At 50.5% G+C, this 22,396-nt stretch overlaps 1 protein-coding gene and 1 pseudogene across 2 annotated transcripts in view; one reads left to right on the top strand and one right to left on the bottom strand.

Moving 5' to 3' along the window:
- CACNA1B (calcium voltage-gated channel subunit alpha1 B) overlaps positions 1–22,396 on the bottom strand; it is a 187,085-nt gene that overhangs the window by 157,489 nt on the left and 7,200 nt on the right. The window lies entirely within an intron of this gene.
- Positions 1,598–3,629, top strand: LOC137770758 (ADP-ribosylation factor-binding protein GGA2 pseudogene; annotated as a pseudogene).

Raw genomic sequence — 22,396 nt, forward strand, 5'->3', positions numbered from 1 at the left:
CTACTGAGCCTGCGCGTCTGGAGCCTGTGCTCCGCAACGGGAGAGGCCGCGACGATGAGAGGCCCGCGCACCGCGATGAAGAGTGGCCCCCGCTTGCCGCAGCTGGAGAAAGCCCTCGCACAGAAATGAAGACCCAACACAGCCAAAAATAAATATAAATAAATAAATAAATTTAAAAAAAAAAGAAAAAAAGACCCAACGCAGCCAATAAATAAATAAATAAATAAATAAATAAATAATTTTTTTTTTAAAAAATGTGAGTGACCTACACCAAGAAAACTACAAGACTTTATTTACCGGGAGGGGAGCATCAAACACATGTTAAGATACATGCTACTCCTGGATGGGCAGAAAAACATGGATTTTTTTTTTAAAATAGATTTTTTTTTTTTAAGTATCTATTTATTTATTTATGGCTGTGTTGAGTCTTCGTTTCTGTGCAAGGGCTTTCTGTGGTTGTGGCAAGCGGGGGCCACTCTTCATCGCGGTGCGCGGGCCTCTCACCGTCGCGGCCTCTCTTGTTGCGGAGCACAGGCTCCAGACACGCAGGCTCAGTAATTGTGGCTCACGGGCCCAGCTGCTCCGCGGCATGTGGGATCTTCCCAGACCAGGGCTCGAACCCGTGTCCCCTGCATTGGCAGGCAGATTCTCAACCACTGCGCCACCAGGGAAGCCCAAAACATGGATTTTTAAAACCTGATTCTCCACAAACTGACTTAGAGATTCTCAATAATTGACACAATCTCCCAAAAGGAATTCTTTGGACTACAGCAACATGATTTCAGAGTTATCTGGAAAACTAAATAGGCAAAAAAATTAAAGAAATATTCAGAAAAGAAGAGCAAAGAGAGAAGGTTCTGTTTCATGAGATACTGAAATGCTACTTTGAGCTCAACAGCTAGACCACAGGCCAGACGGGTTCAAATCAAAACAGAAGCAGCGCCTGTCACACACAAAAGCACTTAAATATGTGATAAAGGAAGCATAGCCAAATGACGGGAGAGCGAAGAATTTTTTAATATGACTTACTGTCATCCAACTTCTAGGCATTTGTCCCAAGGAAATAATCAGAGGTGTGGCACAGATGGATGTATGTTTTTTGGTCTTTTCTATAAAAGCAAAATTGGAAATAACTTAAATGCTCAACAATAAGGGGGTGACTGGGGTCAGTCCACACGGCAGAAGAACCGTGTCTTCAGCACGTGCTCAGCTGTGCAGGATGCTCAGACACCAGGCCCCTGTGTGCAGAGGGCCCCCTGGGGACCCCTCGCATGGCATCTTGGGCAACCCTGCCCAGCTGACGAGGCAGCCTGCCCCTACGCCCCTGGAGTATGATACCAACTGTGTATTTTAAAAACTTACACATAGAAAAGGCTCGGAAGGAAATAGCTCAAAATATTAATAGTGGTTATCTCAGGATGGTGGGATTGTGGGTCATTGTTTTTACTCTTTCCAATATGAGCATTTTAAAGTGAGAAAATCAGTATTTTTTATTTATACAGAAAAGGAAAATGTGTACCTTCCGCTGAAATTTTTAAAAATAATAAAATAACTTGGAGGTACTTTAATTAAAGATGTTATAGGCGGGGCTGGGCCAATGGCGGCGACGGCGGTGGCGGCGGGGGCGGGGGCCGGGGCCGCGGCGGGGGCCGAGTCGGCCGAGGGGCCCCCGGGGCCGGCGGCGGCGCTGGAGCTGTGGCTCAATAAAGCCACAGACCCAAGCATGTCAGAACAGGATTGGTCAGCTATCCAGAATTTCTGTGACCAAGTGAACACTGATCCCAATGGCTCAACCCATGCACCTTGGCTACTGGCCCACAAGATCCAGTCTCCACAAGAGAAGGAAGCTCTTTATGCCTTAACGGCGCTGGAGGTGTGTGTGAACCGCCGTGGGGAGAAGTTCCACAATGAGGTGGCCAAGTTCCGCTTCCTGAACGAGCTCATCAAAGTGTTCTCCCCAAAGCACACCTAGGCTCCTGGACCACACAGAAAGTTAAAGGAAGAGTCATTGAAACACTCCTCCGTTGGACGGGCTGGTTTCCAGAAGACATCAAGATCCGAGATGCTTACCAGATGCTGAAGAAGCAAGGAATCATAAAGCAAGACCCTAAACTACCAGTGGATAAAATCTTGCCGCCACCTTCTCCCTGGCCCAAGAGCTCCGTCTTTGAGGCCGATGAAGAAGAGCCAAAGCTTCTGACGAGGCTTCTGAAGAGCAGCCATCCTGAGGATCTTCAGGCTGCAAACCGGCTGATCGAGAATTTGGTCAAGGAGGAACAAGAAAAACCAGAAAAGGTGTCCAAGAGAGTCAGTGCTGTGGAGGAGGTACGGAGCCACGTGAAGGTGCTGCAGGAAAGGCTGAGCACGTACCGCAGGCCAGGGCAGGCCCCGCCAGACCAGGCAGCCTTGCAGGTCGTGTACGAGAGGTGTGAGCAGCTGCGGCCCACCCCGTTCCGGCTGGCAAGCGATACCGCCGATGACAACGATGCACTCGCGGAGGTTCTCCAGGCAAATGACCTCCTCACCCAGGGAGTTCCGCTGTACAAACAGGTGACGGAGGGCCGTGTCACCTTTGGGAACACAGTGGTCAGCTCTTTGGGAGACGTACCTGTCTCCAGAGTGTTTCAGAATCCAGCAGGCTGCATGAAGAACTGCCCCCTGATTGACTTGGAGGTGGACAGTGGGCCCGAGCAGGCTGGGACTGTGGCGCCATCTATACTGCATCAGGACCTGGCAGCCTTAGGGATCAGTGATGGCCCAGTTACCAAAAAGGCTGCGAGTCAGAATTGCGGTCAGGAAAAGAGGAACCCTACCACCAGCACGCTGCCGGGTGGTGGTGTTCAGAGCCCCTCTGCAGAAAGGAACTTGCTGGATCTCCTCTCCCCACAGCCGTCTCCGGGACCTCTGAATTATATTCCGCAGAAAAGTATCCCCAAGGAAGCGCCACCAGGTACTAAGTCCTCTCCAGGTTGGTCCTGGGAGGCTGGCCCATTGGCTTCTTCTCCGTCTTCCCAGAATACACCTCTGGCTCAAGTGTTTGTCCCTTTGGAGTCTGTTAAGCCCAGCAACCTGCCTCCTCTTATCGTGTATGACCGGAATGGATTCAGAATTCTACTCCACTTTTCCCAGACTGGGGCCCCTGGCCGCCCAGAGGTTCAGGTGCCACTGTTGACCATGATGAGCACGGCCACCCAGCCTGTCTGGGACATCATGTTTCAAGTAGCTGTGCCAAAGTCAGTGAGAATGAAACTACAGCCGGCGTCCAGCTCCAAGCTTCCTGCTTTCAGTCCTTCGATGCCTCCAGCAGTGACCTCTCAGATGCTGCTGCTTGACAGTCCACACAAAGAGCCCATCGGTTACGGTATAAGCTGACATTCAACCAGGGTGGACGGCCTTTCAGCGAAGTAGGAGAAGTGAAAGACTTTCCAGACCTGGCAGTCTTGGGTGCAGCCTAACTCCTCACTGGACAGACCCTGCCATTCAAGCTTAGGCCAGTGTTACTTTTGCTGTCTAGATAGGACTAATCACGGTGATTTAGTGCAGAGTGCCAAGAGTTCTATCCTGACATCAGGCTCTGGATGCCAACCTCTGACTTATTCTGCAGATATTGTGTGTGTGTGTGTGTGTGTGTGTGTGTGTGTGTGGCCCGGGGGCTGAGGGGCAGGGATGTGGGCGGTGTGGGAAATGCTAAAGCATTTCTGATAACCATCTGCTACGATCATACCTGGTTCTGCATGTTGGTGGACACTGACGTCCCTGCCTCGAGTTGGAGGTTTTATAAGCCAAAGTTGTTGTTGTTGTTTTCCATGTATTATTAGCTTTTCATTCATCCACTCTGTGCCTTGTCAGCCTTTGAAAGACTTGGCTGCTGTTCTCAGGGACCTTAAAAGGGACCTGGTTGGTCTTGGGGCAGAGTGTCTTCTGGGACACTCTCTTCCAAGAAAGACCTTGTCTCCATTTCCATTAGCGAATGCTGCTTGCATGTGTTCAGGAAGATCTTCTAAATGGAATGCTTGTTGCACTGTGTTCTAGGCAAGGGGCTGCCACTAGACCAGAGGACCGCGCTTGGTGGGCCAATCATGTCCTTCACCACTGTGCCTTAGAATTGCCCACAGATGGACCCTTCAGGGCAGAGGGGAAAGCAGACCCCAGGCCTTATTCAGGCCTCAGGTTCCATGGGTTGGGCAGCCTGTCTGGACCCTTCCTCAGGACCCTCATCTCCATCCTCATCCTCTTTCACCACAAGCATTTACCCAGAGCTCTTTGATTGTGACGCCATGCCAGTCATTGTAAATCATAACTAACAGGTTCGCCCTGGCCTGTTGACTTCACAATCCAGGATGAAGAACTGTGATGCAAATGAGACATGAAGTGAGTTTAGCAATGAAAAGTGATGACTAAATATAGAAAGTCATTGAATAAAAAAAAAAAAAAAAGATGTTATATTAACAACAATAACAAAAGGGTAATTATAGCATACATCCTACTAGCATACATCCTACTACATCCTACTATTTCCTAGAGCCTAAGACTTTGGTGACTACTATTCCCAAAGTCTTAGGCTCTAGGAAATCCTGGAAAGCAAGGCAGGAGGTCACCTTGCAGGGGGGGCAGGGCTGGCTTGGGGCTGGGGGCCTTCCTTCTCAGCCCACACCCAGCAAGGCTCCTGGTAGGAAGTACGTGCTCAATAAATGTTAGTGAAGAAGCCCTGACGTTTCCAAAACTAGACAGCAAAGAATCCACACACGTAACTCATAAAAGTAAACACAACTCAGTAACGTGCAAACATGTCCAAAGCATCAGTCACGGAAACGAAAGATAAAACAGCAACAAGGAGTGGCCTTACACCCGATACATTATCAAGAGCTTTAGAAATGTAACCCCCAGTGGTGGTGAAGTTGATATTGAACTAATGACTTAAATAGAACTAGTGGGAATGTAAACTAATGCATCCCACTTGTAAAATAACTTGGCAAAATAAAATGCCATAAAACGCTTAAACACTTTCAATTAGTCTGCTCTAGGAATCTGTCCCATCAAAATAATGAAAAATTCAGAAACCAAAGTTACAAAGATAGACATCACACTATTGAGGTTAAAACCCCATGTAGAGGGACTTCCCTGGTGGCGCAGTGGTTAAGAATCCGCCTGCCAATGCAGGGGACATTGGTTCGAGCCTTGGTCCTGGAGGATCCCACATGCCGCGGAGCAACTAAGCCCGCGAGCCACAACTACTGAGCCCGCACGCCACAGCTACTGAAGCCCACACGCCTAGAGCCCGTGCTCCGCAACAAGAGAAGCCACTGCAATGAGAAGCCCGTGCACTGCAACGGAGTAGCCCCCGCTCGCCACAACTAGAGAAAGCCTGCGTGCAGCAACGAAGACCCAACACAGCCAAAAATAAGTAAATGAATGAATGAATAAATAAATACATTTAAAAAAAGAAAAAAAACTCATGTAGAACCATCTTCGCGTGCAACGACAGTGGAACCCTGGGGGCTCATTACGAATAATAACACATCGCATCGGACCTAACGTGTTTGTGAAATAACATTAAAAGAAACAGATGAACTGATTCATGGATGAACCTTAGAAACACTGTCCTAAGTGAAAGGAGCCAGACACAAAGGGCCACTCATCGCATGATGGCATCACATTCAGTGTCCAGACAGACGCGTTTACAGGGACAAACAGGAGATGAGTGACTACTGGGGCCGGCGGGGAGGGGCATCGGGGCGTGACTACGAATGGGAAGGCGTTTCTTTCTCGGGGAGATGGAAATGCTCTAAAATTAGGTTGTAGTGATGGTTGCACGACTCTGAGAACATACTAAAAATCACTGAATTGTACGCTACAAAAGGATGGATACTATGGTATGTGAATTTTACCTCAATACGCTGTTATATAAAAAAGGGTAAAATGCAAGTTTTATGCAAATTGTGATAACAACTACATAAAATATGCAGGGACTCAGGCCCCAGAGCACACACTCTGGGGCCAGCTAGTGACTACTGTAGCCCAACCCCCAGGCCCAGGTCACCCCAGCACATGGAGCAACAGGGCGTAAAGACGTGGCCGGGACTTGGGGGCACACAGGCGCGTGGCACGTGCTCAGACACACAGCCCCATGGGTACCCAAGCGCCCAGGGTGGACAGCAGGAGCCACGGACACACTGCCTGGACCACAGATGCCAGGCCCACAGATGCCAGGCCCACACGGCACACACACATCAGCCAGTCCTGTGTGGAGTCCCACCCGCACGGGCACCTGAGCTTGGGGGGTGCTCCCGGCCACGTGGGGTGGGGAGAGGTGGCAACACCCGCTGCAGTGCTGGCCTGGGGCCCTGACCCTGACCCGGGCACCCCCCACCCGCCCAGAGTCTGGGGTCTCGGCTGGGTCTTTGTAGCTGCATGTGGAACATACTGGCTAGAAGGTCACGCTGCCTTTCAACCTCTGTTTCACGATGGGGGGTCGTCCTCTGCCCTTCCCCAGGCTGGGGGCTCCCCCTCAGGCTCCCAATCCACCAAGTCAGCAAAGGGAGCAGAGGCGCCCAGGACAGCCTTAGTCTGGACTGCTGAGCCCGCACAATTGCTACTGGTGTCCCTCTGACTCTCAAAAACACCTCAGTTTGAGCAACGAATCAGCAAGAAGGACCTGGGGTGCAGGGGCCACCCGACCCCTTGAGATGCTGTGACCCCAGCAGTGGTGGCTTTGGCTCCAAGTCGGCCGAGCTGAGCAGGGCCCCGACCCTGCTGGGGCCCCAGGCGGGACGCATTTCAGTGGTGCCGCTCAGCCCCTTTCAGGGAGCTCAGGCCCTGCCGAGCAGGGGGCTGGGGTGCCATGTCCTCTCCACCCAGACGTGAGCACCCCGTGCTCCGCAGGGCTTGCCTGGGAGGACCTCAGCCCTGGGACACCAGACCCAGGACCCTGGAGCATGTGGCCGGGGTTCAAGTCCAAGCCTGGGTCTTCCTGGTCACAGGGAAGGCACGGCCTGTCCGGTCCCTCACCTGAGACATGGAGGTGACAGCGTGAGGGTCCCGTGGCTATGGTGACGCTGCCACGAGATGACACTCAGAAGATGTGCCCGGCAGCATTGGGACCCACCAGCACTCAGGGGCAGCGGCACCAGCGTCCTTGGGGCCGTTACTACCGTCATCAGGGAGGGGGTGGGGCGGGCTCCAGGGGAAGCCAGGAGCACCTGCTCGCCCCAGTCCCGGTTCCCGCTGGGCAGGTGCCGAGTCCCCAGGTCAGGCCCGGGGGGGCGGGTGCCCACAGCACCCACCCACGGCCCAGGGAGACACGGGAGCTGAGGGCAGACGCGTGGCAGGGGAAGCACCATCTCCAGGAACTGCTTTGTCACTGACTTTCCAGGTGCTGGCTCTTGCCCAGGAGGCTGCTGGCTGTTGCCATGGAGACAGCCCGTGGGTCTCAGCCTCCTCCACCCTCCTCACCCCACCCCCCACCCTGGGCTGAGCATGAAGCGCAGGCCCCCTGCACTAGAGGCCCAGAGCCTGCTCCAAAGACACCCAGAGACACCAGGCAGGGCTGAAGAAGGGCCAGGCCTGGCATGTGCGGGCCGCCATGCCAGAGAACATGACATGCACATCTCATTCAAATAAAAACATCATGGGCTGTCTACCACGTGCCAGGGACTCTCGGAGGTCAGCACCATTAGCCCCATCATACAGAGGAAGAAACTGAGGTTCAGAGAGCACATCCAAGTGTCCAGGCTCACAACCCAAGAAGAGGTGGAGCTGGGACATGGCCCAGTGCCTCGTGCCCCACATGGTTACACACAGTGACACACACTGACTCACGCTGAGGTCAGCCTCACACGCAACAGACGTTGTCGTAGTCACTGCCCAAAGCACAGGAAAGTCCAGCCACATGTGATCACCCTCCCCAGCCTAAATAGGGCTACAAGACAGGTGGGGACCACACAGAGTGGACAGAAAGGGTTCCAGGCCACCAGCTTCTTTGGGGCACAGTGGGTGACCATCGTAGGGATGCTCTACAGCCCCTCCCTGACCATCACCACCCCCAATCTGTGCTGGGAAAAGATGGCCCCCCGGTGGACATTGTGCCCTTAGACTGCCTGAAGTGCTCTGTCCAGCTTGAAAGAGGCCTACTACTTTGGTCAAGTGCAGCAAAGCTCCAACCAGTGAGGTCACTGTGACCCAGGACACTCACTCGCCGCAGCCATGGAAACCCCAGGAGGAGATGCCTCCAGGTCACTGCCATCAGACCCCTCTTTTTAGGGTAAATTTTACTCCTCCTGAATATCCTGAGGGTCAGGGTAGCTAGTGGTTAGGAGCTTGGACTTTGGCTCAGTCTAGCTGGAATCCTTACTGGTTCCTGCAGAACAAATTTCCGAGCTTCCTCAGTCTCCAGTCTGTAAAGTGGGAGCGTTACCCACTCCCTGCAGTAATGAGGGGTCCTGCCAGTGAAGGTCGAGTAGGGAACTGGGACTTCTACCCCACGTAGAAGTCACAAGGCAGAAGACCCCTGCCTCTTATGGGTCAGGATCAGAGACTCAGCTAACACAGGGTTAAATAAGATCCAGAGTCTCAGAAAAACATGTGGAAATGTCCAGGTTTCAATCAAAACTCATTCATCAAAAAGCCAGGAAGATCTCAAACTGGACGAAAAAAGACAATCAGTAGATTCCAACACTAAGATAACAGAGATATTAAAATTATCTGACCAAGATTTTGCAGCAGTGATGATAAAAGTGCTACCACAAACAACTGCAAACATATTTGAAACAAACCAAAAAAACAGAAAGTATCATGAACGATGTAAAGAAGAATCAAATGAAAATTTTATAACTGAAAACTGCAATAACCAATATAAAAAGCTAAGAGGATGGGCTTGACAGCAGAAGAGAGGGAACAGAGGAAAGCGTCAATGAACTGAATAACAACAGTACAGTATGAATGTGAATGACAGAGAGAAATTAGGCTGAAAGATGGAGGAGGAGCAGTGGGGGGAGGGGAAGTAGAAGAAGAGAAGGTGGGGAGGAGGGAGCCTCAAGGACCTATTGAGTGACTCCCAAACAAAATAAACTCAAAGATATCCACAAAATATATCATAGTCAAACTTCTGAAAACTAAAAACAAAGAAAAAATCTTGATTGCGACAATTAGAAATTTTAAAATGGAATAAATTAGGTGATAGTGGAATTATTTTCTTAGGAATGATAATGTTATTATAGCTACATAGGCCAGTGCCCTTATTCTTAGAACACTAGGGATGATACTTCATAATACCTACAACTTTTAAATGGCACAGCAAAATATATAATACAGGAAGGAAAAAGATTGCAAAATTAAAATTTATTGAATTTAGGTGGAGCATATACGTTGTTCATTGTACTACCCAACTATCCTCTGAAAACTTTCATAATAGAAGTGGATATATATATATGAATATATATATATATTCAGAAGAGCCAGAGAAACACATCCCTATAAGGGAAAATAATTCAAAGGACAGTGAATTTCTCATCATAAATCATGGAGATCAGAAGGAAGTAGCACAATATTTTCAAATGCTGAAAGAAAAGAAGTGTGAACCTAGACACCAGTACCCAGCAAAAATATCTTGCGGGAATGAAGGAGAAATCAGGATATTCTCAGATGAAGAAATACTAAGAGAATCTGTCACCAGCAAACCTATTTTCAAAGAGTGACTTTAAAAAGTTCTCTAAATAAAAAGAATATGATCAAAAAAAAGGAATCATTGACCATAAGGAAGGAAGAAGAATGGAAAGAATAAAAATAAGGGTAAATATCAATACAATACAGTTTCCTAAATTATGTTTTCTAAACTATGCTTGTGGTTGAAACAAAAATTATAGCACTCTCTGATGCAGTTCTAAATACATGTAGAGGGGCTCCCCCGGTGGCACAGTGGTTAAGAATCTGCCTGCCAATGCAGGGGACACGGGTTCGAGCCCTGGTCCGGGAAGATCCCACATGCCACGGAGCAACTAAGCCCATGCGCCACAACTTCGCAGCTTGCGCTCTAGAGCCTGCGAGCCACAACTACTGAGCCTGCGTGCCACAACTACTGAAGCCCGCGCGCCTAGAGCCCGTGCTCCACAACAAGAGAAGCCACCGCAGTGAGAAGCCCACACACCGCAACGAAGAGTAGTCCCTGCTCGCCGCAACTAGAGAAAGCCCGCACACAACAATGAAAACCCAGTGCAGCCAAAAATATAAAATAAATGAAATAAATAAATTTTAAAAATAAATAAATACATGTAGAGGAAAGATATAAGATAATCACACTATACATTGGAGAGGATAATGGGACATAAGTTGCATAAAATTTCTATACTTCACTCAAACTGGTAAAACTACACCAATAGACTGGGATAAATTATGTATATATAATGCAATACCCAGAGCAACCACTAAAAATCCTCTACAAGGATACACTTAAAAATACTATAGATAAATCAAAACGTAGTTCTAAAGTACATTCAAATAACCCACAGGAAGGCAGGAAAAAGAAATCAAAGAAATAAAAAACAGAGAGCTCAAACAGAAACAAAAAATAAAATAGTGGACTTAAGCCCTAACAGAGCAATAATTACATTACACGGAAATGGTCTAAATAAACCAAATAAAAGACAGAATTGGTATAACGGATTAACAAATATGATCCAACTATATGCTGTCTATGAGAAACTCACTTCTAATATGATGATGCAGGCAAGTTGAAAGTAAAAAGATAAAAAAAGATACTTCATGCACATATTAATCAAACAAAAGCTGGAGTGACTACAGTAACATCGATAAAGTAGACTTCATAGCAAATAAAACTACTAGAGACACAGAGGAACATACAATAATAAAGTCTACCCAGAAGACACAGCAACACTAAACATGCACAGGCACACCTGGGATATATTTTGGGTTTTGTTCCAGACCCCCACAATAAAATGGGTATCACAATAAAGGAAGTCACATGAATATTCTGGTTTCCCAGTGCATACAAAAGCTATGTTTATACTATACTGTAGTCAACTAATTGTGCTATAATAGCATTATGTCTAAAAAAATGTACATACCTTAATTTTAAAATATTTTATTGCTAAAATATGCTAACCATCATCTGAGCCTTCAACAAGTCATAATCTTTTAGGAGTGTTTGAAATACTCCAAGAATTAACGAAATGTGCCACAGAGACAAAAAGTGACCCAATGCTTTTGGAAAAAATGGCGCCAATAGATCTGCTCTATGCAGGGTTGCCACAAGCCTTCGATTTGTGAAAAAAACGCATTATCTACAATAAAGTGGAGCTCAATAAACGAGGTGTGCCTGTATGTACTCAACAACAGAGCCACGAAATATGTGAAGCAAAAACCAATAGAGCTGTAAGGAAAAATAGACAAATGCACAACTATAAATGGAGACCTCAGCACCCACCTTGACAACGGACAGAACAACCAGACAGAAAATCAGCAAGGATTCAGAAGACTTATTAACACCTTCAACAAACAGGATCTAATCCACATTTATAGAACTTGCCACACAAAAACAGCAGTGTACATATTCTTGCCAAGTGCCCATGAAACATAAACAAAGAGAGACCGTATCTTGAGCTTAAAATAAACCTTGCCAAATTTCAAATAACCAAAATCATACAGTGTGTTCTCTGACCACATGGAATCAAGCTAGAAATTAATAACAGAAAGATACTGGAACATCTCCAAACATTTGGAAACTAAACAGCACATTTCTAAACAATCTACAGACCAAAGAAAAGTCTAGAGGAAAATTTAAGAACACGTGGAACTGAATTAAACTGCAAATACAGCATACTAAAATGTGTGAGACACAGCTAAAGTGTACTGAGAGGCAAATTTAATATGCCATGTGCATACACTAGAAAAGAAGAAACGTCTCAAATCATGCATCTAAGCTCTCACCACAAGAACTGAGAAAAAAAAAGAGTAAAATACACCCAAAGCAAACAGAATGCGGAAAATAATAAAAATAAGGGCAGAAGTAAGTAAAACTGAAAAAAAAGAAAGAAAAAAATCATTGAAACTAAGAGCTGGTTCTTTGAAAAGATCAATAAAATTGACAAACTTCTAGCAAGACTCACCTAAACCTCCCAAAAGAGAGAGCTCAAGAGAGAAGACACAAATTACCAATATAAGAAATGAGACAAGGGCTATCACTACAGACCCTGCAGACATCAAAAGGATAATGAGCGACTACCGTGAACAACTCTACACACATAAATTTGACAATTTAGACTAAATGGACTACGTCCTCAAAAAACACATACTACCACAACTCACTCAACAGGAAATAGATAATTTGAAGATCCCTATTAACTGTTGAGGAAATTGAATCCGTAAGTTTAAAACTCCCTAAAAAGAAATCTCCTGGCCCAGTTGGATTCACTGCAGAATTCTACCAAATATTTAAAGAAGAATTCACAGCATTTTTACACAATGGCTTCCAGAAAATAGAACAGAGAAGGGAACACTTCCAAATCCATTTTTGGAAGCTTGTATTATCCTGATATCAAAACCATACAAAGACAGTACCAAAAAAAAAACAAAAACAAAACAAAACAAAGCAAACAAATGACAGACCAATAGCCCTCATGAATACAGATGCAAAAATCCTTAACAAAATATTAGCAAATACAATTCAGCGATATATAAAAAGGAATTATATATACCATGACCATGTTTGTTCCAGGAAGTAAGTCTGGTTCAATACTCAAAAATCAATCATTGTAATCCACCATATTAACATGCAAAGGAAGAAAGAGTCACATGATCATACCAATGCAGACAGAGCATTGGATGAAATCTGACACTGACAAGAAGAAATCTGATTCATGACAAAAAGTCTCAGAAAAAAAGGAATAGAGGGGAACTGCCTCAATTTAATAAAAAGCATCTACAAAAACCTACAGCAAACATTATACTTAATGGGGAGAGTCTGAATGTTTTCCTCCTAAAACTGGGAACAAGGCAAAGGTGTCCACTCTCATTCAACTTAGTACTAGAAGTCCTGGTCAGCGTAATAAGACAAGAAAGGGAATGAGAAGGGAGACAGATTGGAAAGAAAGAGATAAAACTGTCCCTATTTGCAAATGACATACTTGTCAACATAGACAATTCCAAAGAATCTTAAAAAAAAAAAAAGAAAAATCTCCTGGAACTAATAAGTGCATTCAGCAAGGTTGCAGGATTAGAGATAAATATACAAAAATGTACTGTTTTTCTATATACTAGCAGTGGACATGTGGACACTGAAATTTTAAATATAATACCATTTGTACTCATGCAAAAATAAAAGAAAAACTTAGATGTAAATCTAACAAAACATGCATAGCTCTTGAATCCTGAAAACTATAAAATACTGATGAAATAAGTCAAACAAGATACTGTAAAACCCTTAGAGGAAAACATAGGAAGAACACTCTTTGACATAAATCACAGCAAGATCTTTTTTGACCCACCTCCTAGAGTAATGGAAATAAAAACAAAAATAAACAAATGGGACCTAATGAAACTTAAAAGCTTTTGCACAGCGAAGGAAACTGTAAACAAGATGAAAAGACAACCCTCAGAATGGGAGAAAATATTTGCAAACGAATCAATGGACAAAGGATTAATCTCCAAATATATAAACGGCTCATGCAGCTCAATATTAAAAAAACAAACAACCCAATCAAAAAATGGGCAGAAGATCTAAATAGACATTTCTCCAAAGAAGACATACAGATGGCCAAGAGGCACATGAAAAGCTGCTCAACATCACTAATTATTAAAGAAATGCAAATCAAAACGACAATGAGGTATCACCTCACACCGATTAGAATGGGCATCATCAGAAAATCTACAGACAACAAATGCTGGAGAGGGTGTGGAGAAAAGGGAACCCTCTTGCACTGTTGGTAGGAATGTAAATTGATACAGCCACTATGGAGAACAGTATGGAGGTTCCTTAAAAAACTAAAAATAGAATTACCATATGACCCAGCAATCCCACTACTGGGCATATACCCAGAGAAAACCATAACTCAAAAAGACACATGCACCCCAATGTTCACTGCGGCACTATTTACAATAGCCAGGACATGGAAGCAACCTAAATGTCCATCGACAGACGAACGGATAAAGAAGATGTGGCACATATATACAATGGAATATTACTCAGCCATAAAAAGGAATGAAACTGGGCCATTTGTAGAGACGTAGATGGACCTAGAGACTGTCATACAGAGTGAAGTAAGTCAGAAAGAGAAAAACAAATATCGTATATTAACACATAGATGTGGAACCTAGAAAAATGGTACAGATGAACCGGTTTTCAGGGCAGAAATAGAGACACAGGTGTAGAGAACAAACGTATGGACACCAAGGGGGGGAAAGCGGCGGTGTGGTGGGGGTGGTGGTGGGATGAATTGGGCGATTGGGATTGACATGTATACACTGATGTGTATAAAATTGATGACTAATAAGAACCTGCTGTATAAAAAATAAATAAATAAAATTCAAAAAAAAAGAAGAAATCAAATAAGGTCTACATAAATGGAGAGACGTACCATGTCCACAGATTGGAAGACTCAACATAGTAAAGATAACAATTCTCTGCAAATTAACACACAGGTTTTATACAATTCCTGTGAAGATTCTGCATATACATTGACAAGATTATTCCAAAATTTATATGGAAGCAAAGAAATTAGAATAGCTAAAACAGTTTTTTTTTTTAAATTTACTCTTAAACACTTTTCTTAAAAAAAGAATAAAGTGGGAGGAATGAGTCTGCCCAATTTTGAGACTTAAATAGTTACAGTAATCAATACAGCGTGAAACTGGTAGAGGGATGGACACACGGATCTACGGAACAGCAGTAGACCCACACAAACATGCCCAGCTGACTTCTGACAGAGACACAAAACACTTCAGTGGAGGAAATACACTGTACAGCCTTTCCAGCAAGTGCTGGAGCAACTGGATAGCCACGCACAGGAAGAAAACAAACAAAAAAGAATCTCAACTTAGGCCTCACTCCTGATACAAAACTAACTCAAAATGGATCCCAGACTTACACATAAAATATAGAATGATAAAACTTTCAGAAAAAAAGAAAAATAGGAGAAAATCATCATGACCTAGGGCTGAAAAGAGTTCTTAGACTCAAAACCACAAGGCCTATCCATAAAAGGAAAAACTGATAAATTGGACTTCATTAAGATTCAAAACCTTTGCTCTGCAAAAGTCCCTGTTATGAGGATGAAAAAATAAGCTACAGATTGGGAGAAAACTGACTAGTAACTAACAATCCAATTAGAACCTGAGCAGAATATATGAACTGACACTTCCCCAAAATGGAGATACAGATGGCAAATAAGTCCATGAAAAGATGTCCAACATCATTGGCCATTAAGGGAATTCAAATCAAAACCACCATGATGTATCACTGCATACCTATCAAAATAGCTAAAATAAAAACTAGTGACAACACCAAACTCTTGTGAGGATATGGAGAAACTAGATCACTCATACATTCCTGGTGGGAATTTAAAAAACTGTGAAATGGTACTGCCACTCTGGATAACAGTTTGGTAATTTGTTAAAAAACTAAATATGCAACTGCAATACAGCCCCGTAATTGCACTCCTGGGCGTTCATCCCAGAGGAATGGAAACTTATGTTCACACAAAACCTGTGCATGGATGTGCAGAGCAGCCTTGTGGGTGATATTTCAAAAACTGGAAACAACCCACATGTCCTTCAACAGGCGAATAGTTAAAGAGACAATGGGCAGTAAAGAGAAACAAAGTATAGACACACGCAACAGCGTGATTCAATCATCCTCAGAGAGTCATCCTGAGTGAACAAAGCCAATCCCAAAAGGCACCATTCCATTTGCATAATGTTCGTAAAGTGACAAAATGATGGACATGGAGACTGGATTGTGGCTGTCAGGGACTGAGAAGCAGTGAGGTCAGAGGAAAGTGGGAGCAGACACAAAAGGGCAACAGGAGGGGTCCCGGTGGGGATGGAGTTTCTGTGTCTTGACTGTGCCACTGTCGACATCTTGGTTGTGAAATTGTGCTACAGCTTCACAGGACATTACCCTCAGAACCCTCTCTGCATATTGTGCATCTACAATTAGCTCAAAATAAGATATTTAGTTTTTTAAAAGGGGATGTTAATAACAGCATCTAGCCCAGGATGGTTGTAGGATGATTACATTAGCAGACCAGCCAGCACGCAGGAAACTTCATGGAAGAGTCAGCTTGTACCTTTTGTTCTCCCTTCCATGTCTCAGGAGCTCACGCTGCCCACCTCCCTCTGCCCACCTGCTCTGGTGCTTTCACCAGCGGGCTCTGCACCCCCACTGCCCACCTCCCAGGCTGGGGACCCAGAGAAGCACAAGTAAGTGCACCACCCCAGGGGTCTTACCCCCTGGAAAGAGCCCCTCATGGAGACCGAGTCCAGGCCATGCGGGCAGGGACAGGGCTGGAGGGGTCTTGCACGTGCCTCTGCTGTGTCCTTGCATCAGTGTGTGTTGCAGGGCTGGTCGGCCTTGGACTGTACCCCAGTGGAAACACTGTGCCCCAGAATTGATTCGGTGACGGGAAGAAGGGAGCTCTTGCTTCACGCCCGTCCCCTCCCCATCACTGCATTCTCAGAACCCAGGCCCGAGATCGCAGGTGCAGGGCCCGCAAGCACAGGGGGTGGCAGGGCTGGCGGCTCCCTCAGGGATTCCCACCCTCAGACTGGAGGTTTCACCATGCCCAGGACACCCCCGGACCTCCCCCGGGCTCAGCAGCGCCCCCCGACCCCTGCCCCGGTCCAGGCTGGAGAGGGTCCTAGGGTGGGCGGGCAGCCCTGCCTTCAGCCCATCCTCAGTGCCTGGTGCTGCGGTGTGTTGTCAGGCCCGGGAGGCTGACAACAGACCTGGAGGAGTGAGAAAGGGCCCACGGCCAGCGGAAGGTGAGGTGGGGAGGAAGACGCTGGCCCTACAGCCGTCTCACCCGGGCCCACAACATGGCAGCCACAGCACAGCCGGGCCTGGAGCCACACGATCGCCCGGGGTCAGTCACACGGCACCCTGTGCCCATCGGGGCCGGGGCAGGCTCCCTGCTCTCCCAGCTGGATTCCAATCCCACAGTATTTGCTGCACACTGGGAACCGGGGCACCGAGGCAGTGGGGCCAACGGACGCTCATCAGAGGAGCCTGGGGTCTGAGCACAGCCTATTATGGACTAAACTGTGTCCCCCCCCCCCCCCCCCGCCAAATTCCTGTGTGAAGCTCTAACCCCCAGAGGGACTGTATTTGGAGACGGGGCTCTTAGAAGGTAAATGCTTAAACAAGGTCAAAAGGATGGGCTTTAATTTAATAGGATGAATCTAACCGAACACGAAGAGAACCCAGAGACCTCTGCACACACGGAGAAGCAGTCCCGTGAAGACACAGTGGGAAGGCCACCGCCTGCAGGCAGGAAGAGGGCCTCGCCTAAAGCAACCCTGCGGGCACCTTGATCTCGGGCGTCCAGCGTCCAGACGGTGAGACGGTGAACGTCTGCTGTCTCAGCCCCTGACCCCCGTCTGTGGCCTCTGTTACAGTGCCTGAACTAACACAGCTCTCAGGGGGAACGTCCGTCAGCAGGGAGGGGCTGTCACGGAGCCAGCCGGTAAGGAAGCCCCTTGGGGCGAGGAAAGGGCAGAGAGGCCCGCCAGGTGGGGAAGGGGGGGTGAGCTGAGAGAAGACAGACGCACAGCCCATCCCACAGGAAGCAGAGGGCCCAGCCGTGCGCACGGGCTCTTTCTCTCCGGGAGGGGCTGTAGTGTCGGGGGCTCTGAGAGTGGCCCCCCCGGGGGGAGGCTGAGACCCAGAGAAAGAGGCGCACAGTGGGGCAGCAGCGAGGCGGCTGGCTGCGTGAGCAACAGGACACCCAGGCGCCTGTGACAGGTGACCTGCGGGATCTGCGAGTTCCAGGTCCGTGTGAGTGCAGATGGGCTGCAGGCGGTGGGGAGGCCCTGGGTGGAGATGAGGCCTGGCCTGCCCATCCCTAGAAGGACTTGCTCTCCCGTCCCCTTCCCCAGGCCAGGGGCCGGCTTTGGCTCCAGGCCTAGTAACCCAAGAAGACATTAGCCACCATTCTCACCTCCAGGTGAATCTGCAGCTCTGGGCTCAGCGGTGTGAAGTGGGGGTGAGGGGAGCCGCCTGGAGCTGAGCGGGAAGACAGAGCCCAAGGCCCAACTGCCCCGCCCACCCAAACAGCTGCAGGTGTACCCACCACCCATGGGCAAATGCTCCCGCCCTCCCCAGGCATGAACTTGACCTCCTGTGACCTCTGCAGGTGCACCAGGCACAGGATGCATGGATAGGTGAGCAGTTGCCCCGGGCCACCTCTCAGAGGCACTCGGGGCTCGGCATCCTGTGGGCACCAGGCGGCGGCAGCCCCAGGGGGCCCAGCACCCGGGACGAGAGCCGGCAGCGCGGCACAGCTCGGCTGAGCTCCAGGTCTGAGGCCGGGCAGCCTGCACTCCCTGTCCTGCCAGGACCCCCAGGCCCTTGGAGCTGGGCGGTGGGGCCTCTCCCTCAACACATGGGGCGGGGTCTGCAGGCAGCGGCCAGGAGGGGCCTGGCTCCGGCTCCCCACACGCCCCCAGAAGAGTGACAAGAACCCTAAATCAGAGGAAGACGGGGGAGGAGGAACGGGGGTGGGGGGGGCAGAGACACAAGCAGGGGAGTAAGCTGCTCCTCCGTAAACACCCAGCGGCGAGCGCGAGGAGGGAGGCTGGGATCCCCCCCGACCTGCCCGCCTCGGGGGTCACACAGCCCAGCACGGGGCTCCGGGCCTGTCCCCAAGGACTGACAGGCCCCGTGGGAGGCCACTGGCAGGAGGCAGGCACCTGGGGGCCGGGCACAGGGTGCCTCGCCCCAACTCCGACCCGGCCACACAGCACAGGAGGCCTGCAGAGCCCGGGGCCGGGCCTGCTCTGAATCGTCAGTGAGGCCTCGGGGACGCTGCCTGGAGCGTAATGATGGGGGCCGGACAGCTCCCTTCTGCCGCTCCAGGGGCCACTTGTCAGACCTCAGGCCCCTCCTCTGTCCCGACCGCTTCCAGCCTCAGGTGGGGACGGGAGAGAAAGTCCGGCAAACCCCCAACCTGACCAGGCATCACAGACCCCGCCTGCAGGACCACAGTCACAGGACGCAGGAGGAGCCCGCGGGCGGCGGCTCCAGCCCTGAATGCGAGCTCTAGTGCCCGCGCTCGGACACGCCCTGGGGCCGGCCCACGTCCAAACCCACTGCCGCTGGTCACTCAGACACGGTGTCCCTAGTCACCTCAAACCTGGGCACAGCGTCACCCACGGCGAGGCACAGCGTCCCTGGCTGCCACACGTGGACACAGGGTCACCGCGCACCTCGGCCATACCTGCTGGCCCCTCCTCACCCAGGGCAGTGTCCTCCGCGGCCCGGCCTCCCCACAGCGCTCTCCCGCGCCCTCTGACCAACTTCACGTCCACGCCCAGTGCAAACGCCTCTCCCTAGCGGCGCCACAGGACGCCCAGGCCAGGGAGGGAGGACCCTGAGCTCTAATTACAGGTCCTGGACAGAAATCCCGGCTTAATTTGGAGTGAAATGAGAGGCTGTGGTTGGAAATGTCCCCTTGGGGAGTCACCTGTCTGAGCTGGGACACGTTTCTCTGCTGTCCCCGAGGAAGGCTCCAGGCTGGGGCTGGGGCTGTGACGGGGGCAGGGACACCCATGGCCTCGGGGTCCTGGGGTCCTCTGCCAGCACAAAGAGGTCCCCGGGCTCTGAGGGGACCCTGTTGCGGCCCCTACTCCCAGCTGCCATCAACCTGTCAGGACCGCAGGGTGGGCTGGGGGCTGCCGACGGGATGGGGAGGGCGGAGGTGGTGACGCGGGGACACACCAGCTACAGACAGGCTGGGGACGCGGGTGCCACACTCGGGGGTGCCAGCGGGTTTCCTGAGGACAATCAACCAGACCAGTGCTTCCTGCAGCTCCACCCCAGTCCAAGCCCCCTCGCCTCCCTGGGGCACTGCTCCCCGCCCAGGACCGGCCCCTGCACCCGGAGCCCCCCAGCAGGCCCCGCGGCCTCCCTGCATCCTCACCCTCCGCCCCCTCCCGGGCTCCGGACACCTCTGCTCAAGGTCCTTCTCAGGGACCTTCCCTGACCCCCGTGAAGGGGAACTTCACCGCACCCCGCCCCGGCCTCCTGCTCCACCGCCCCGCGTGGCACGAGCCTGGCTCCCCTCGTCCACCCAGGACACGACTCCAGCGCTCTGGCTGCGTCGCCGCTACTCCCTGCCTCCCGGACCTGGCCCGTCTGCACACAGGCTCCGGCCCCCACCTAATTAAACCCTCCGCCCCTCCCCTCCCCACTGCCACTGCCCAGTCCTCTGCCGGCTTTGCTGTAAAAGTCCCTCAAAGGTGGAAGAGCTGCCCCAGGTGCTCACCACGCACCCTTCCCATTCCCGCGGGACCTTCCCCTGCAAGCTCTCGGGAGACCCCATCAGCCGCACGGTGCCCAACGCCGCGCTCAGCCGCCCATCCTCCTCGCGCTCCTGCCTCCTCGGCACCGTCCCCACCCACCTCACCAACGTATCAGCTCTGGGGTCCCGGGGCCCAGTCGTGGGCAGCTTCTCCTCCAAACTCCCCACTCCCTGGGGAGCCTGTCCGGTCTCAGGCTCTCAAGGCCACAGATACACCTGTGTCCTGGTATTGGCACCGCCAGCCGAGCCCTCTCCCCAAGTATCTAGGTGGCTCATCCCCTCACATCCCTCGAAAGTCGCCTCACTAGTGAGTCTCCTCTGACCACCGACACCAAGCAACAGCCCCCCAGTCCACACCGCGTTCTCCCTGAGCCCCTTCCTACACGGGAAGACGAAGCACGCTACCGTCACAGAAGGAGCGGTCTCCACGGCACCCCTGCCCCCAGGCGCCGTGATGCGGCCGGGACCTGCCCTTGCCGAGCCTCTGCGCACAGAGAGGACACGGCGCGGGGCAGGGAGACGGGGCCCCCCAAGAACGCAGCCCACAGGGCGGGCGCCTGGGGGTCTTGTTCACTGCTGTGTCCTCAGCACCGGGCAGAGGCTCACTGAATCTGAATACATGAGTGATCAAGGGACGGTGAGTGGGCGGGGCAGTGCCGGGCGGGGCAGCTCGAGGAGCTGGAAACGCGTGGACAGGACGGAGGACAGAGGGCGGCAGGCAGGGCAGCCCCTCACCTGACTCCGTGGCCAGGACTAGATGCTGTGCCCCCTGCAACGCCAAGCGTGCACCCAGGCGCAGTTTACAGGTGAGTACATGAGGTTAAGAGGCTTCCCTGATGCAGGGAGCGGCCCTCGTTCCATCAGGGCCCTCCCACAACCTGCGTGCCAGCCTCAGAAGTAGAAGGGAGCCCAGCTGGCCTCTGGGGACAAGTCAGCACCAGGGCCTCCCCGGCCAGAGCCCTTCCCCTCCCCACCATGGGCCTCCGGCCCTCTGAGCACCAATTAAGTCAACCCTAATTAAAAACAACAAAGTAGGGAACTTCCCTGGTGGCGCAGTGGCTAAGAATCCGCCTGCCAATGCAGGGGACCCGGGTTCGAGCCCTGGTCCGGGAAGATCCCACATGCCGCGGAGCAACTAAGCCCGTGAGCCACAACTACTGAGCCTGCGCTCTAGAGCCCGTGAGCCACAACTACTGAGCCCGTGTGCCACAACTACTGAAGCCCGGGCGCCTAGAGCCCGTGCTCCGCAACAAGAGAAGCCACCGCAATGAGAAGCCCGCGCACTGCAAGGAAGAGCAGCCCCTGCTCGCCGCAACTAGAGGAAGCCCGCGTGCAGCAACAAAGACCCAACGCAGCCAAAAATAAATTAATTAATTAATTTTTTAAAAAGGGAAGGAGAAATAACGTCCCCCCCCCCCCCCCCGCCATGGCTACCCACAGGGACCTCAGCTCAGGAGGGCTTAGAGTTAGGCGTTCTTCCCTGGGTTCCCTGGGGCAAGCACTCACCCCAAAATGGACCAGGGCCTCCCTCCATCACGCACCACACACACACACACACACACACGTGCACACATGCACATACATACAGGCACACACACATACAGGTGCACACACGCGCACAGACGCACATGCGCACGCATACATGAGTACACACACAGGTCACGAGTCCCTGGGTGCTGCAAGCAGGAGCAACAGAGCAGCTCCCGCACGTGACTCTGGGACATAGATCACCCTCCCCATCTGGGGGCTCCCCTCCCAACCCAGCGCCACCCCTGGGGACAAGGTGCAGAGAGAGGGGGCCTGGAAACCATTGGTGCCAACTCACAGCAAGAGCAGAGACTCCAGGACCCAGATGAGAGACACAGAACAGG

This window comes from Eschrichtius robustus, chromosome 10, assembly GCF_028021215.1.
Source record: "Eschrichtius robustus isolate mEscRob2 chromosome 10, mEscRob2.pri, whole genome shotgun sequence".
Classification (NCBI taxonomy): domain Eukaryota; kingdom Metazoa; phylum Chordata; class Mammalia; order Artiodactyla; family Eschrichtiidae; genus Eschrichtius; species Eschrichtius robustus.